Below are 15,680 nucleotides of genomic sequence, written 5' to 3' on the forward strand. Positions count from 1 at the left end.
TGGCTAAGAGGTTATTTAGCTCTGTTATCACAGCACTTGCATTGATCTGGTTTAAGAATAGAAAATTCTGTTTCTCACATGCCCGACTTGCCCTCGTGGCCCAAAGCTGCCTCGTGCTGCCTCTGTCAGTGGTAGCCAAGTCCTGGGGAGCTGGCCCATCCCTGCCAGCCCTGGGCTTGCTGCTCTGATGGCCAGGGCTGAACTGCTGCATAAAACCAAGCAGACACTGAATACCCACCAGTGCTGCTGGTTCTTGGAGGAGACACTAAAAGCTGGGGGTGTGTTCTGTGCATCAAAGCACAAGGTGAGTTTTGGTTTGGTTTCTGTGGATTTTGGCCAGGCCCTGGGGGCAGTGTGCCACTGAGAGCAGCAGAGCTCAGCCAGGCATTTCTGGGGGCCACGGGGGGGTCTGGCAGCTCTGTCATTTGTCACAGCATCCTTTTCAGTGCCAGAGTTTGGCCTTGACCTGCTTCCCTCCCTGCTGTGCCCCGTTTGGAAGTTCCATTACTCAAACACTGATAAAAATGCTGAGCTCTGTAGCTATCTGCTGTCAGGTAATAGTTTTTTTGCTATCTCCATTTCCTTCCACTGCTGATTTGTGACTCGTTTCTCCAGCTATTTATTTTCTGAGCCCTAGCATCAGTGGGAGAACCTCTAGGAGAAAACGAGGACAGTGATTGTGCAGTGCCATTATTTGTCTAAAAATCCATTTTAATACTTTCAAAAAAAGTGCCACTAGATATTTTCCTTTGAAGTGTGTTTGTCCTTGGGAAACCCCCCACCATTTCCAAAAGCATGCTCTCCTTCTGCCAGCATGTGCTGAGTTAAAGTGAGGACAGGAACATCTGAGCATCTCTATTTGTGTTGCTTATGCTCAGTTACTTCCACTGGGCTGGAGGTAAAAGGCTCTGCCTGATGCTCTAAATCCCACTGAGGTCTTGTTGCAGCTGCCTGGGGTCATTTGGGGTCCAAAAAATTAATAATTTTCTCCTTTTATATAAAATTACTTGTCCTTGTTAAGAAACAAATTTTTTTTTTTTTTTAAAAAAAAAAAAAACAAACCAACTAACCCTGTCCTTTATATTTTGTGGCAGGTGGATTTTCCTTTCCAGTCAGTGCTGAGAATTGTGGCTGCTGTCACAGGCTGGATGAGTTTCCATACTGGAGTTGGGTTGGTGGCTCATGTCACCTCCTGAAACAGAGAAAAACAATCCCTGGCCTGGCTTAGAGCAAGTCACAGAAGCACTGGGAATTCAAGGAGTAAAAGTGGCTTTTTTGGCTTTCACCATAAATTAAATATGAGCATAATGGCACCATCATTTCAGTGCAGCTGCATTCGCAGAAAGTTGCTGGATTTGTGAATAAGGAGTGAATTAAAGTTTTTGTCATATTGGAAATGGAACATTCAAAAGGTGCCATTCCAAGAATGTGCCCATTATCTGTGCAGAGGGAATCCAGGTGAAATCTGTGGCAGGGGAGGGGTGGCTGTTTGTGCACACAGCGTCAATCTTCTCGTGGTAAAATTCCAGAGTGAACCAATTCTGTCTCGTTAATATTCCTCTGTGTTTCCCTGCAGAAAAAGGATCTTCTCGGTGTTCCAGCATTTAGGCTTTAATAGTGATGCTATTTTAGCACCTGGGGATGGAACAGTGGGGCTTGAAATACCTCAGAAAAGGGGATTAGTCCTGGCTGCCACCTCATGTGGAACCTTCCAGATCCTGCAGAGCCCTGCTTGTCCTTGTCCTTGTCCCTGTCCCGTGTCCCTGTCCCTGTCCCTGTCCTTGTCCTTGTCCTTGTTCTTGTCCCTGTCCCTGTCCCTGTCCCATTCCTGTCCCTGTCCCTGTCCCTTTCCTGTCCCATTCCTGTCCCTGTCCCTGTCCCTGTCCCTGTCCTTGTCCTTGTCCTTGTCCTTGTCCTTGTCCTTGTTCTTGTCCTTGTTCTTGTCCCTGTCCCTGTCCCTCTCCCTGTCCTTGTCCTTGTCCTTGTCCCTGTCCCTGTCCCTGTCCCATTCCTATCCCTGTCCCTGTTTGGGGTGCTGGGGGCTCCCAGCTGCCACTGGTGAGGTCTGGGCTGAAATCTGGGTCACCTGAACCCCACAGAGGAGGGGACCTGGGGCACACTGCCCTGACCTGCCCATGGCAGTGTGACCAGGCCAGGTCACCCTTCTCCTCCAGGTCTTGTGTGGGGACCACCAGCCAAGGAAGTCCAGCAGCCCATTGGGGTGATGAGTCCCAGTTGGGTGATGGTCAGTCCCAGCAGGGTGATGGTCAGTCCCAGTTGGGTGATGGTCAGTCCCAGTAGGGTGATGGTCAGTCCCAGCTGGGTGATGGTCAGTCCCAGCAGGGTGATGGTCAGTCCCAGCAGGGTGATGGTCAGTCCCAGCAGGGTGATGGTCAGTCCCAGTTGGGTGATGGTCAGTCCCAGTTGGGTGATGGTCAGTCCCAGCAGGGTGATGGTCAGTCCCAGCAGGATGATGGTCAGTCCCAGTAGGGTGATGGTCAGTCCCAGCAGGGTGATGGTCAGTCCCAGCAGGGTGATGGTCAGTCCCAGCAGGGTGATGGTCAGTCCCAGTTGGTGATGGTCAGTCCCAGTTGGGTGATGGTCAGTCCCAGTTGGGTGATGGTCAGTCCCAGTTGGGTGATGGTGAATCCCAATAGGGTGATGGTCAGTCCCAGTTGGGTGATGGTCAGTCCCAGTTGGGTGATGAGTCCCAGTTGGGTGATGGTCAGTCCCAGTTTGGTGATGGTCAGTCCCAGCAGGGTGATGGTCAGTCCCAGTTTGGTGATGGTGAATCCCAGTTGGGTGATGGTGAATCCCAGTAGGGTGACGGTCAGTCCCAGCAGGGTGATGAGTCCCAGCTCAGGTATTTGAGCCCTGAAGAGTCTTTCCAAGCACTGCTGTTTGCAGGGTTGCAGTGTCTCTCTCCCAAGGCAGAGGGGCACAGGTGACAGCACAAAGGTGCACACTGCAGAAAACTGGGCTTAGAAATTCAGATTGCAGCTGATCCCCAAGTAAAACCTCCCAAACTCCTCCCGTTCCCTTCTGAGTTCTCAGTTTGGCCTTTCCTGCTTGCCTGGCTGGGATATTAAAGTAAATATCACTGCACAGCCAGGACTGCTCGGTCCCAACTCAGATGTCACTCCCAAATTGTGCCACTGAGATGATTTCCCTGCAATGAGACAGATACAAAAGGGAAATATTTATTTTCTTCTTGTTTTGGGGCCCAAGGGACACTGGGCACAGCCATCCTTTTTCTCCCCACAACGACAACAGTTGTTCTGACAATCGAGAATTTTCTCCCTCTCTCATCCTATTAAACAGCACAGCTTTAGTTGTTGTTTTGGTTTGCTTCATTTCATGCTATTTTTTTTTCCCTGTCTTGAAAATTCCATTTATAGAGTGGCTGGCACAATTCTGCTGCCACTTATCACGATCTAGCTGAGCTGATGGCAAATTCACAGCTCTGGAAAGCACGCTGAGAGGATGGAGAACAAAATGCTTGCAATGGGTTCTTAACCCAGAAGAACCCTTGTTGATAATTTCTGATTTTGTGTGAGTTAGAGGGGCAGCACCTTGCAAAGGTGCAGAAAATCCAGGCTGCAGTTCAGGGATCTCAGATTGCAATTTCTGCTCACACACGTGGTCATTGTTATCCCCGTGGAGCATCTGATGGAAGCAAGAGTTGCTGTAATTGGATTCTCTTACCCTTCCTGTTACTGGTCATGAATTTAATTGAAATTCTGGTCTTTTTAAAAATTATTGAGAAATCATCCTTTCCCCCCCATTATTGATGCTCCTAATGTGAACACGATGTTCATGTAAAAATTGAATTAAAAATCTCTCTTTCTGGAGCATGTCTGAGTTAATCAGTTAAAACTATCCTTTCAAGCTGAGCAGAAGAAAATACTTTGCTGTTTAAGGGTAAAGCTCTGTCCAGCAATGAGGAATTAAACAACTTAAAGGCTCTCAGTGAAGGGGGAGAAGGAAGGGAAAGAAAGTATTTGGGGGCTGGAACTTGATGATCCTTAATATCCCTTTGAACCCAAATCATTCTGTGACTCTATGACCTCAAAAAGAGTGGCAAGGACCTCTAGGAAGCATCAGAATGAATTCCTGTTTTACTGTGGTTCTGATTTAGGAGAGGAGAGGCAGAATGTCTCTGCTGAGTGGCAGGCTGGGCTTGGGAAGTCATGATGGGAATGTTTCATGTGTGAGCACACTGGGGAGGGAATGGGAATGTTTAGCTGGGAGAAGAGGATAACAGAGAAAGGAGAAAAACAGAACACGAATTTCTCGGGTGGTTTTTGTGCTGCTGGTGAGAGGGGCAGGGCAGAGGGAGCTGTCAGTGTGCCAGCAGTGCCATCAGGGGTCTCACCTGCCAGGAATCCCTGCCCTGACAGCTCCCCTGTCACCCCTGGCTCTGTCCCTGCAGAGGTGTTATTGAGGTCCATGTGCCATTTTTTTAAAGCTTTTCCCGTTGTCTGCAGCTGTGTAATTGGCAGCTTTCATGTGGGCTGAGAGGGCTGTACCTCTGCTAGGGATTATTTAGAATTCTTATTTGACAGAAGCTTCAAAAGGTGCAGGAACACAACAGAGAGCACAAGCCCTCACCAAAAGCCACCACAAATTACCCCTCAAAGTGGCTGTTTCTTGTAATTAGAGCTGCCCTCAGAGCTTTGTTTCAAAAGGCATTTTGGGCTCTCCCAAATGGGCTCCACAGGAGGAGCAGTGCTCAGGATCAGCTCTGACCCTGCACTTTTCCTGCCCTGGTGAATAACTGGAGCTGGTTGTGGCTGTGGGTGGATGCTCTGTGCTGCTGAGGGAGGATGAGGAGGCTCTGCTGGGACAGGTGACAGTGCCTTTAACAGGGGCCAGGGCACACAGGGCAGCTGACACTGAGCTGACACAGCCACAAGTGAGGTGCGAGTCTTTTTGGTTTTTAATATGTTTGCATTCTTCCTCAGCCTTTATTTTTTTTTTTTTTTGGCTGTTCTTCTGCTTCCCCTGACTTGCTTAAATGACTGGACTAAACAGGCAGGGACTTTAAAGTCATTTTACTGTGAGGATGGAGTGACTTGGCCAAGGCACTGAGCCAGACCATTCCTTTATTCCTTTTTTAACCAAAGCTGGATACAAATCAAGCATGGAGTCAATGCCACATGAAATTTTTAATTACTGAAACACAACAAATAGAGGCTCTGGGAGTCTGTAGAGGTCAGAGAGGTGGAAGGTCTCACACCACCTGTTTGGTGAGGGCAGTGGTTTAAAACCAGTGAAACCAGTGCCACAGTGCCAGGCTCCAGCTGGGGTACCAGGAACTGAGAGTGGGGATTTGGGATTTGTTTTCCTGTTTCTTAAAGCACAGTTACAGGCTCCAGCTGGGGTACCAGGTACTGAGAGTGGGGATTTGGGATTTGTTTTCCTGTTTCTTAAAGCACAGTTACAGGCTCCAGCTGGGGTACAGAGGAACTGAGAGGGGATTTGGGATTTGTTTTCCTGTTTCTTAAAGCACAGTTACAGGCTCCAGCTGGGGTACCAGGAACTGAGAGTGGGGATTTGGGATTTGTTTTCCTGTTCCCTGATGCCAGCTCACACTGCATTTCAGAAGCAATCCTCTGAAGGAGGGAGTGAAAGGAGAAGAGTGAGGCTGTGCCCAGGGCAGAGCTCACCATGCCCAGCCCTGGAAACGTCTCTGATGCAGCTCTGAGGGAAAATCCCCCTGGCCAGAACCTTCAAACACACCAAGCCCCTCTCATTGCCAAGTGCTTTGTCAGGAAATCATGGATTTCAGGCAAGGTCGCTGTGTGAGCCTCAGAAGTTGTGGTTAATGCTGTCACAGCATCCTCCAGCAGTTTTCTCTTTCCTGTGGCACTGAGGCAGGGGCAGCTGAGGCAGACCCAGCTCTTCCTTCTCCCATCAGGGGTGCTGGAGGTGCCTCCTGCAGGCTGTCCCCACCTGTGGATGATACAATTTCTCCAAAGCCATCTTCCCCTGGCCCTTGGAATTTGCTGTAATAGATAAGGTATCCTAGATACCAAGGCTGAGCCAGATGCCTTAAGAATTTGGTCACTCTCCTAACACTTTGGAGGATAATTGGTTAGAAATTAGGATGTTCAATTGGTCAGTTTCTGTTCTTTGTATAAATTTCTATTGGTTGTAGTTGGATCCTTCCTGAACCTATAAATACAGGTGTCTGCCCTTTGTTCTGAGAGAATCCTGCCTGACCCCCTTTCACATGAAATAAACTCGTGTGGAAATCTTCAAGTGTGGCCTCCGGTCTTTCTCAGCTGATGAAATGTGAGTTTTCTGAGAGAGAGCTACATGTTAGCACTCTGTGGTCCTGGCAAATACCATCAGGGACCGAAAAAGAAAAACCATACCCACCCAGAGCCCTGCAGGCTGAGCCCTGTGAGCAGCCCTGGTGTCCCACACAGAGCTGGGAGCTCTGGAGCCCCTTCCTGGGGGCTGGCAGGGACTGAGTGTGGCACAGCCTCTGCTGGGGCTGCTGCAGTTTGGGCTGAATCTGCAAGACAAGGGAGCAGGAAAATGGCAGCCAATATCCCAAAGTGCTGCCAGAGCTGCAGCTCTGTGGAATCAAACACTCTCCAGGGGTTGGGTTTGAATAAAATAGGAACTGGTGACTCATCCCTTCGTCTTAAACTCTGAATGAACCTAAGCATGAAATTAAAACATGAGTAGTTTCCCCCCCTCCACTTTAATTATTTCCACATTTCTTTGTAAGTCCTGATTCCAGGCTGGAAGTGGAGATTCTCTTACCATAGAAAAACCTGTGCTCCCAATGCATCTGGCAGCAGAAAATCCATAAAACCCTGTAAGAAAGTTTGTTTCCATGAGAATTCTGCTCTGTGTCGGGCCAGTGCCTGTTTTCTTCTTCCATTGTAGGAAATATTTAATCCTACAAGTGCTGAAAAGTTGTTTTTTGTTAGGGCTAAAACCAGGTGGGTTATCACACCTGATATTATTAGAAGCTGATCAGGATTTGCCCATAATTTTTAATAACACTGCAAAAATCTCCAAGCCCATGAGTTGCTCAAGAGTTATTCAGGCAATATTTCTTCTGATTTCATCAGCTCTGTTTTCCTGATGAGTTGTGATGGAGGGGCTCAGGGATAACTGCAGTGATTGCAGGAGGTTGCACAGGTGCCCTCTCTTCCCTGGGCCCCTCCCTCTCCCACCTTGAGCTGTGTTGATGCTGCAGCAGGGGTAATTCCGATTTTCTGGGGTTATTTGGGCTGGAATGGGCTGTGCTGTGAGCAGGAGCCAGCCCTGCAGTGCTGAGTGTGGATGGACCTCGAGCACAGTTTGGTGTCTGCCCATTCCTGCTGCCAATCTTCACTTCCCTTCCCTGAGTGCTCAGGGGCTGAACATCCCCCTGTCCTCAATTCCCACCTCCAGACATCCTGGATGGAATTGAGCTGTATCCCAGGACACTGCCCACGAGATTTGGTGCCTGATGGAGAGCTCCAGGCTCTCTGCACACGCTGCCCCTGTCCCTCCCATCACAGACCTGCCCCAGGGATGCAGCCAGAGCCTTCCCCAGCACCTCCTTCATCCCCAGCCTCCCTGGCCCTGCTGCTTTTCTCTGGAGCCTGGCATTATTTACCTGCACACCTCAGCTGTGCTGCAAGGTTTGTACCAGAGCCTCTCCTCTGCAGTGTCTAACAGGGTAATTCCCTTCCATTGAAATGCCTTCCTGGCACTGCTTTGACTCCAAATCTCATCTGAAAATCTCTTTTATTACCTGCTTAATTTCCTTCTTTTTCTTCCCCCCTCATCCTCTTTTGCTACCATTAATCTGACTTTGTAGCTCTGATATTTAAGTGTGAAGAATGTTTTAGGTAGAATCTTATGAAAGCCATGCCTTGGAATGCCTATTTAAAAAAAAACAACAAAAAACAACTCCCAAACAAGATTTGTATGTGATATGGCATAACAAAGATTACACTGCATCTAGATTTAAATTAAGACTAAGAACATAAAAATGAACAGGAGCCAGAAAGTGCCAGAGGGGCAGAATGAAAACCCAGCATTGAGAGGAGAGTGTGAAGTTCATAATGAGAGCACAACTTTATCCTTGTGAACATTATTTGTTATTTCTCCTCTGGCGTTGCCCAATTTAATAAAGTCTTGGAGAACTTTCAACCCTGCAGAACCGCTGATTTTTAATGAAAAAAGATGAAAGAGATCAGAGATCTCTGTACTTGCAATCTCCTAAAGTGAACCTCTGTACATCAGAAACTCTGCCTGCATAAAAATGCCTGTGAAAGGTGATTTTAAAAGAAATCCCCATAAAGTTTATTCTTGTTTTATTGGATACTAAACCTAACACTCCCTGTGTGCTCTTGGCTTCATGTTTACACTGGAAAGCAGAGTTTTCCAAGGAAGGGTCTTCATTTCTGACTGGCAGTGCCTGTCCTGTTACTGTCCTGTTCCCTCCTGTCCCTTTCCTGGCTGTCCCTGTTCTTCAGCTGCTGGGTACCCCAGAGCCAGGGGCCCTGGGATGGTTGGGAATGGTCAGGAATGGTCAGGAATGGACAGGAATGGTCAGGGATGGTCAGGAATGGTCAGGAGTGGTCAGGAATGGTCAGGAGTGGTCAGGAATGGACAGGAATGGTCAGGAATGGACAGGAATGGTCAGGAATGGTCAGGAATGGTCAGGAATGGTCAGGGATGGTCAGGGATGGACAGGAATGGACAGGAATGGACAGGAATGGACAGGAATGGTTGGGAATGGACAGGAATGGTCAGGAATGGACAGGAATGGTCAGGAATGGTCAGGGATGGTCAGGAATGGTCAGGAATGGACAGGAATGGACAGGAATGGTCAGGGATGGTCAGGAACGGACAGGAATGGTCAGGAATGGTCAGGAATGATCAGGAATGGACAGGAATGGTCAGGGATGGTCAGGGATGGTCAGGAATTTTCAGGAATGGTCAGGAATGGTCAGGAATGGACAGGAATGGACAGGAATTTTCAGGAATGGTCAGGAATGGTCAGGAATGCACAGGGATGGACAGGAATGGACAGGAATGGTCAGGGATGGACAGGAATGGTCAGGAATGCACAGGAATGGTCAGGAATGGACAGGAATGGACAGGAATGGACAGGAACGGTCAGGGATGGACAGGAATGGACAGGAATGGACAGGAATGATCAGGAATGGACAGGAATGGTCAGGAGTGGTCAGGAGTGGTCAGGAAGGGGCCACACCCAGCATTTCCACACTCCTTGCTCCCAGCCCTGGCACTGCTGCCATCCCCAAGTGAAGGTGGCTGTTCCTTGACAGCTCCCTAATATGTGCTGCAAATTCCTGTCCTGTGAAATCTCCCCGTGGTTGTAGCTTAAAAATACACATTGAGTCAACAGAGCTGAGCGTGGGCTGAGCTCCTGCTGCTCCAGGAGGAGCTGCTCTGATGGACACCCCAGAGGGGCTCCTGGGGGGTTTGCTCACCCTGCAGGGTCCTGGAGAGGGAAGGGTTCCCTGGGACTGTCCCTGCCAGCTCTGCCATCCCCAGCAGCTCTTTGCTGCTGTCCATGCTCACACCCTGCAGGGCTGGGGGTGAATCCCAGCTCTGCTGCACTCTTTGACCTCGTTGTCTTTAGAGAAGAGCAGAGATGTTTCAGTGACAGCAGGGGAGGTGTCAGAGCCCCTGTGGCCTCCCCAGCTCGATGGCTCCTGGCCCCAGAGCCAGGCTGGAGCCTCCAGCAGCTCCCACCCTTCTGTCCTGCCCGACCATTCTCACTGAAACCCTTGGAACATTCCTAAATTAAACCCTGGAGCTGGAGGCTGGGAGGCAGAAGGGTGGAAGTGATGGATGAAAATGCAGATTGGCAATTTCCATGTTCCAGGTGTGATTCAGGGGGATGCTGCCTGGGAAACGCTCACATCCAACTGGAACAAACCTAAAGAGAATGGCACAGTTTATTAAGCCAGAGGCAAATGTAAATGATGAAAGGCTGCTGTGTAAAACTGCATTAAACACGTCCCATTACATGATGCAAACCACATTATGGAGCTGCTCAAACATAATGCTCCTTTCATTCCTCTAATTCCTTGGTGATTTAAGTTTCTATATTTTATGAGGTAGGAAAATAATAAAATATTAACTGCATTTCTGCATGCAAATGTTCTGTTATCAATATAAAAATCAGTGATAAAACAATGGCTCCAGCAGGGATGGAGATCTCTAAATACCAGCTGTCAGAAGGGAGAAACCCTTTACATCCTGGGCTGGCTGAGGGGTGACCCCACCTTGGTGTGTGAAAGTTTTCCAGAACGTGCTGGGCAGCTGTGGGGGCAGAGATCAGCCCTGCAGGGCTCTCAGGGCAGGAACAGCACTCTGGAGGGGTTCTCTGGGACGGGCTCAGGGTGGTTTTGCTCTCCCTGCAGCTCAGCTGAGAGCAGAGCAGTCCTTGGACCATCTCTCTCCCTGTTCATCTCTGAATTGCAGCTTTCCACCATGCAGAGGAAGAGCAGCCTTTAAAAGCTTGAAGGAAACAGTAGGTGGGTTTGTTCTGACTTGCTGTTTAAAAATGGACTTGGGAAGGAAATTGATTTCCCATCCCCAAAAAAATATTTTTGCTGCGGCATAAAAGATGTTTGAGCTGTGCTGGAGGTGAGGCTGGAGCCTTGCAGGGCTCTGAGGGAGGGGAGCTGCTGTGCCTGAGGAACCCTCCCAGGGCTGGGCACCCCTGGAGGCTGGTCAGGGAGAGAAGGAGCCTGGATGTGTGTCCAGACAGCCCTGGGCAGAGAGCAGGCACAGCACAACCCCTGAGCTCTCTGAGCCCACCCAGGGGTCTAAAACGCTTCCAGGTGATCCCTTTTCCAACACTCATCCATTACTCTGTTTTTTGAGAAACTGGCATTTTCTGAGGGTTGGGGTTTTTTCCCCAACAGACCAAAGGCAATCAAATTCTGTTGTCATGCCACAGCAGAGAGACTCATTCTGAAGAAAGATATATTATTTGTGGAGAGAAAAGTATTCCCATTTATTCTCCACTATTTATGGTGCTCTCATATCCTGGTCCTTGTTAGTGTGCATTCAGTGGGAACCATCAGGCAGCCCCAGTGATAAACTGTGGATCTCAAACCATGGCAGGGCACAGCCAAAGCAGCACAAACCATAACTCACAGCACCAATTAAAAATATTTACTGCACTCTGCTTCCTATAGGAAGTTTAAACACAGCTTTTTCATCTTCTCAGGGCTCTGTTTTGCATAGATTTGATTACAGTTTGCAGTTCCCACAGGCAGGGAGCAGCAGTGAAGGCTGGAATGTTCTGGAAGGGGTTTGGAGGCATCACAGCTCTGTTCATTTGTTCTCACCCCACACTCCACTCTCCAAGCATTGGGGACTGTGGTGAACACCCAGAATCACAGAATCCCTGGCTGGAAGGGGCCCAGAGGGATCCTTGATCCAGCCCTGGCCCTGCACAGACCCCAACAATCCCAGCCTGAACCTGAGGGCATTGTGCAGAACTCCTGGAGCTGCAGCTCCGAGCCCAGGGAGTGCAGAGGGGAGCAGAGGGTGCATCCTGGGGAAATGGCTTTTCAGGAGAGGGGCTCAGCAATGAAGAATGAATTCCCTCCCACACCAGGCTGAGCTGGCAGCCCGTGGGAACGAGCCCATCTCTGCAGGGTGCACAGGACAGTTCTGGTCTCTGCTCTGCACTGTCCCCTCTGCTGAGCAGCTGAGGATCCCAGAGCCCTGACCTGAGCAGGAGGGTTCAGCACAGGGCCTGTCAAACACACTCTGCATTCACACCCCCCTGCATTCCAAGAGCTCTTTAAAATTCTGTCCAAAATGTCAGAAACATTTCCAGGAACTGTTAACCTGAAGGCGTTTTTTAACCTTGGATGGCACAAATCACAGCAGAAACTTCCCAGAAGTTTTAGCAGCAGCTGAAGGAGCCTGGGGGCAGTGCTGCTCACAGCCTTTGGCTACATCTAGATTAGACCTGAAAAACGAATCTCCCTTGACTTGAATCCCTTTATGTTTTATGGATGCAGATCCCTTTTAGGTCCTGTTTCTCAGCAGTAATTCACTTTATTCTGGTGTGCCCCCCTGTCCTGTGCTCTGCTGGGATCCTGTCCCAGCTCCTCTGTGGGACTGGGGACATCCAGCAGAGATGTGGGGTCCCCTGGGGGTCCCAGGGAATTTGGCTGCCTCTGGGACATCTCTGCCCCTTTGGAGGGCTCCAGGAAGGAATTTTCAGAGTGTGGTTTTGCTCAGCTCCTCTCTCAGTATTTTCGTGCACCTCCCATTATAGTCATTAGGCTTGTGTGGCTGTTCAACCCCTACATGCTCCACATTTGTGTTTTCCTCCTACCTCTTCAAAAATAGACATTTCAGTGATCTGCAGCATCACATTTGTTGCTGTGGAGACGATTGTGGTGTTGCCCATGGAGATGTGACTCCAGTGCCGAGCTCCCCACGAGGACAGGACCATGCAGAGGGGCTCTGCTCTCTCCTGCCCCATCCCTGCTCGCCCCCTTCTCCTCCCTCTATCCCCTGCTGCATCTTGAACTCGAAGTGATGCTCAGATCTATCTTCCTTCTCAACTGAGCTGCGTTTTGGCATCAATATGTGCCTGTAGCAGATGCAAATTGCCTCTAATTAGAGGTAGAGCACAGGACTGGTGTAATGATTTGTGGATTCTTGCCACGCTCTTTTTACAACTTTACCAACACCCTTTGGGCTGTAATTGTGTAGGAAGAATCCACCAAAGGTACAAGGATGAATTGTCTAATACTCAGGGAAAATGGCAGTAATTTCCTGGCTCTTTGCGTGGGCAATCCCAGAGCAAAGTGAGAGGTTGGAGGGAGGGAAGGAAGAGGGATGGGCAGAGTGACAAGTGATTATTGCTCCTGCTGCTCCTGCCCAGCGGCTGGCACAGGCACAAACGCCCTGCTGGTACCCCTCGGTGTTTCTGATGGAGATTGGGGAGCTTTGAGAGCAGCTCTGACTGGGGAGAGCAGAGAGAGAGGAGGGCTTGGCCCTGCGGCTGTGGGAGGCTCTGCAGGAGCCCAGCAAAGGCTGGGGCTGGGGAAGGAGCAGAGCCCTGGGGATGGGGAAGGAGCAGAGCCCTGGGGATGGGGAAGGAGCAGAGCTCTGGGGATGGGGAAGGAGCAGAGCCCTGGTGATGGGGAAGGAGCAGAGCCCTGGGGATGGGGAAGGATCAGAGCCCTGCTCCTGGGGAAGGATCTGTGCCCTGCTCCTGGGGAAGGATCAGTGCCCTGCTCCTGCTGGGCTGCAGGGCCATGCTCAGGGGCAGGAAGGAAAAACCCAGCCCCATGCAGCAGCCCAGGCAATGCAGGTTCTCCTCTGGGCAAAGCTGTGTAGAAAATTCCCAAACAAACGAGCTGCTTGCCCCTGGGGAGAGGGAGTGCTCTGGGAATTCAGTGGAGTTTCTCCCTGGCAGCCTCTCAGGCTGCCTCAGAAGTGGTTTGTGCTGTGATGGTAATTGGGTTTCAGCTGATTGCAGCAAAACTATGAATCAACTGCAGCCCATTTTTAATAATGAAAAACTGAGACACAATCAGAAATACATTCACAGTGCTACAGCTTTCTGTGATTATATGCAGCAACTGGTGCCTGCAGCCTCTTTTTGGACTCATATTCTCTATCTTGCCTTTTTTTTTTTTTTTACATTTTATTTAAGTTTAAGCATCAGAAAAGAATCCAATATTGAGAGCAGTTGATTTGGCATGAGATGGGACTGAATGCAAGGATTAACAATGCTCTTTTCTGTGCTCCAGTGCAGCCTGATTTCTGATCCCTGCTGGGGATCTGCCTGCCCCAGGCCCAGGGCAGCACCAGCACAGAATTTAGCAGGGCAGGACGTGCTCCTGAGCTCACCTGTGGGAATGGTGCAGGAACCTTGAGTGCTGGGAAGGGAGGGTGGATTTCACCTCCCCTGGGTGCAGGAAGGCACCCTGCAGCACTGCCAGGAGGACAAGTTACTATGGTGATGAAGGCTATAAAACAGATGGAAATAAATATATGTATAATGCCTTTTAGGCATGATCTGACAAAAAAGTGGTGACCTGTTTGCATGGGACCTCATGGAGAAGGCAGTGTGCTCCCACTGACACTCCTGGAAGTCAGAAGTGATGGATGAGAGGCTGTTTTCTATCAGAGCACTGCAAGGTGTCTGTGCTGCAGCAGTCCTGAATTCACATCTCTGTCCCCTTGCTCCAGCTCTGGGGCTGTGCCTGCAGCACTGACAGCTCCCCATCCCTCCCTGTCCCTGCACAGCCTGGCCTTTGTGGACAGACAAACGGCAGGAAAACACAGGGAGGGAACTTTGGGCTCCTCCTGCAGCCCTGTCTGGATGCTTCAGGTTCAAACATTTTTCTTTGGGAAAAGCAGAATCCAGTTTTCCCTGCTTTCTGCACCTCTCCGTGCCCGCAGGTCGCTGGATCATTTTCAGCTGACCCTCAGTAATGGTTTGGTTTTTTCCTTCCATAATCTCCCCACAGCCCGAGGCAGCTGGGCCACTCGGACTCTTGGTGTGCCTTATCTCCATCAGTGAAATGCCAAAGTGAGTTAGAGGAGGATTTCAGACAGCGCTGAGGGTAATGTGATGATTACGTAGATTAATGTTGAAGCCTTTTTTGCTTTCAGAATTTCCTTCATGACTCATGTTTGCTCACAAGATGTGATTACAGAAGTTTTCAGAGCGATGGCATGTGTGCATTTGGGAAGGGCTCCTGCAGATTTAAAGGGGACCTCTCAGATGGGAAGGTAAAGGTCAGGTTCAGAGGAGACACGAGGACTTTGTGCTGCTCCCAGCTGGTTTTTATTGTTTTTATTCACCTGTGTGTGCATTCTCCAGAGCTGCTGGCAGTGCTGCTGTGCTGCATTTCGGTGCTGCATGCAGGGGATCTGCTCCCCCAGCTACTTCTGCAGTGCTGAGAAGGTGGAAAAGCTGCTTTTGTCAGGGAAATAAAGAGATGACTCAAGGTGCAGAACAGGAGCTGAGGGAGGCTGTACCTGTCAGAGCAGGGCCTGGGGGGCTGGGAGGGAGCACAGTGCCTCACACCCAGGGCTCTGCCCCCCAAACTGCTCAGCTTTTCAGTTTTCTCCAGGAGAAAACAAACAGGGGTCACTTTTAGTGGAGATTGAAGGGAACACATCAGCTCCCAAGTGCTGAACTGCAGCCCTGCTGCTCCAGGTTTGACAAGGCAGATATTTATCTGTGTGTGTAATCGGGTTTTACTGCCCATTCAGAATTTTGTTCTCCTAGAAGAGCTCCAGGTGGGCCCTGCAGTGTCCCAGTACAGGTGTCCCCAGTACAGGTGTCCCAGTACAGGTGTCAGTACAGGTGTCCCAGTGCAGGTGTCCCAGTGCAGGTGTCAGTACAGGTGTCCCAGTGCAGGTGTCCCAGTGCAGGTGTCAGTACAGGTGTCCCAGTTCATGTGTCCCCAGTACAGGTGTCCCAGTACACGTGTCCCAGTGCAGGTGTCAGTACAGGTGTCCCAGTACAGGTGTCCCAGTACAGGTGTCAGTACAGGTGTCCCAGTGCAGGTGTCCCAGTGCAGGTGTCAGTACAGGTGTCCCAGTGCAGGTGTCCCAGTGCAGGTGTCAGTACAGGTGTCCCAGTTCATGTGTCCCCAGTACAGGTGTCCCAGTACACGTGTCCCAGTACAGGTGTG

This window comes from Catharus ustulatus, chromosome 17, assembly GCF_009819885.2.
Source record: "Catharus ustulatus isolate bCatUst1 chromosome 17, bCatUst1.pri.v2, whole genome shotgun sequence".
Taxonomy (NCBI): domain Eukaryota; kingdom Metazoa; phylum Chordata; class Aves; order Passeriformes; family Turdidae; genus Catharus; species Catharus ustulatus.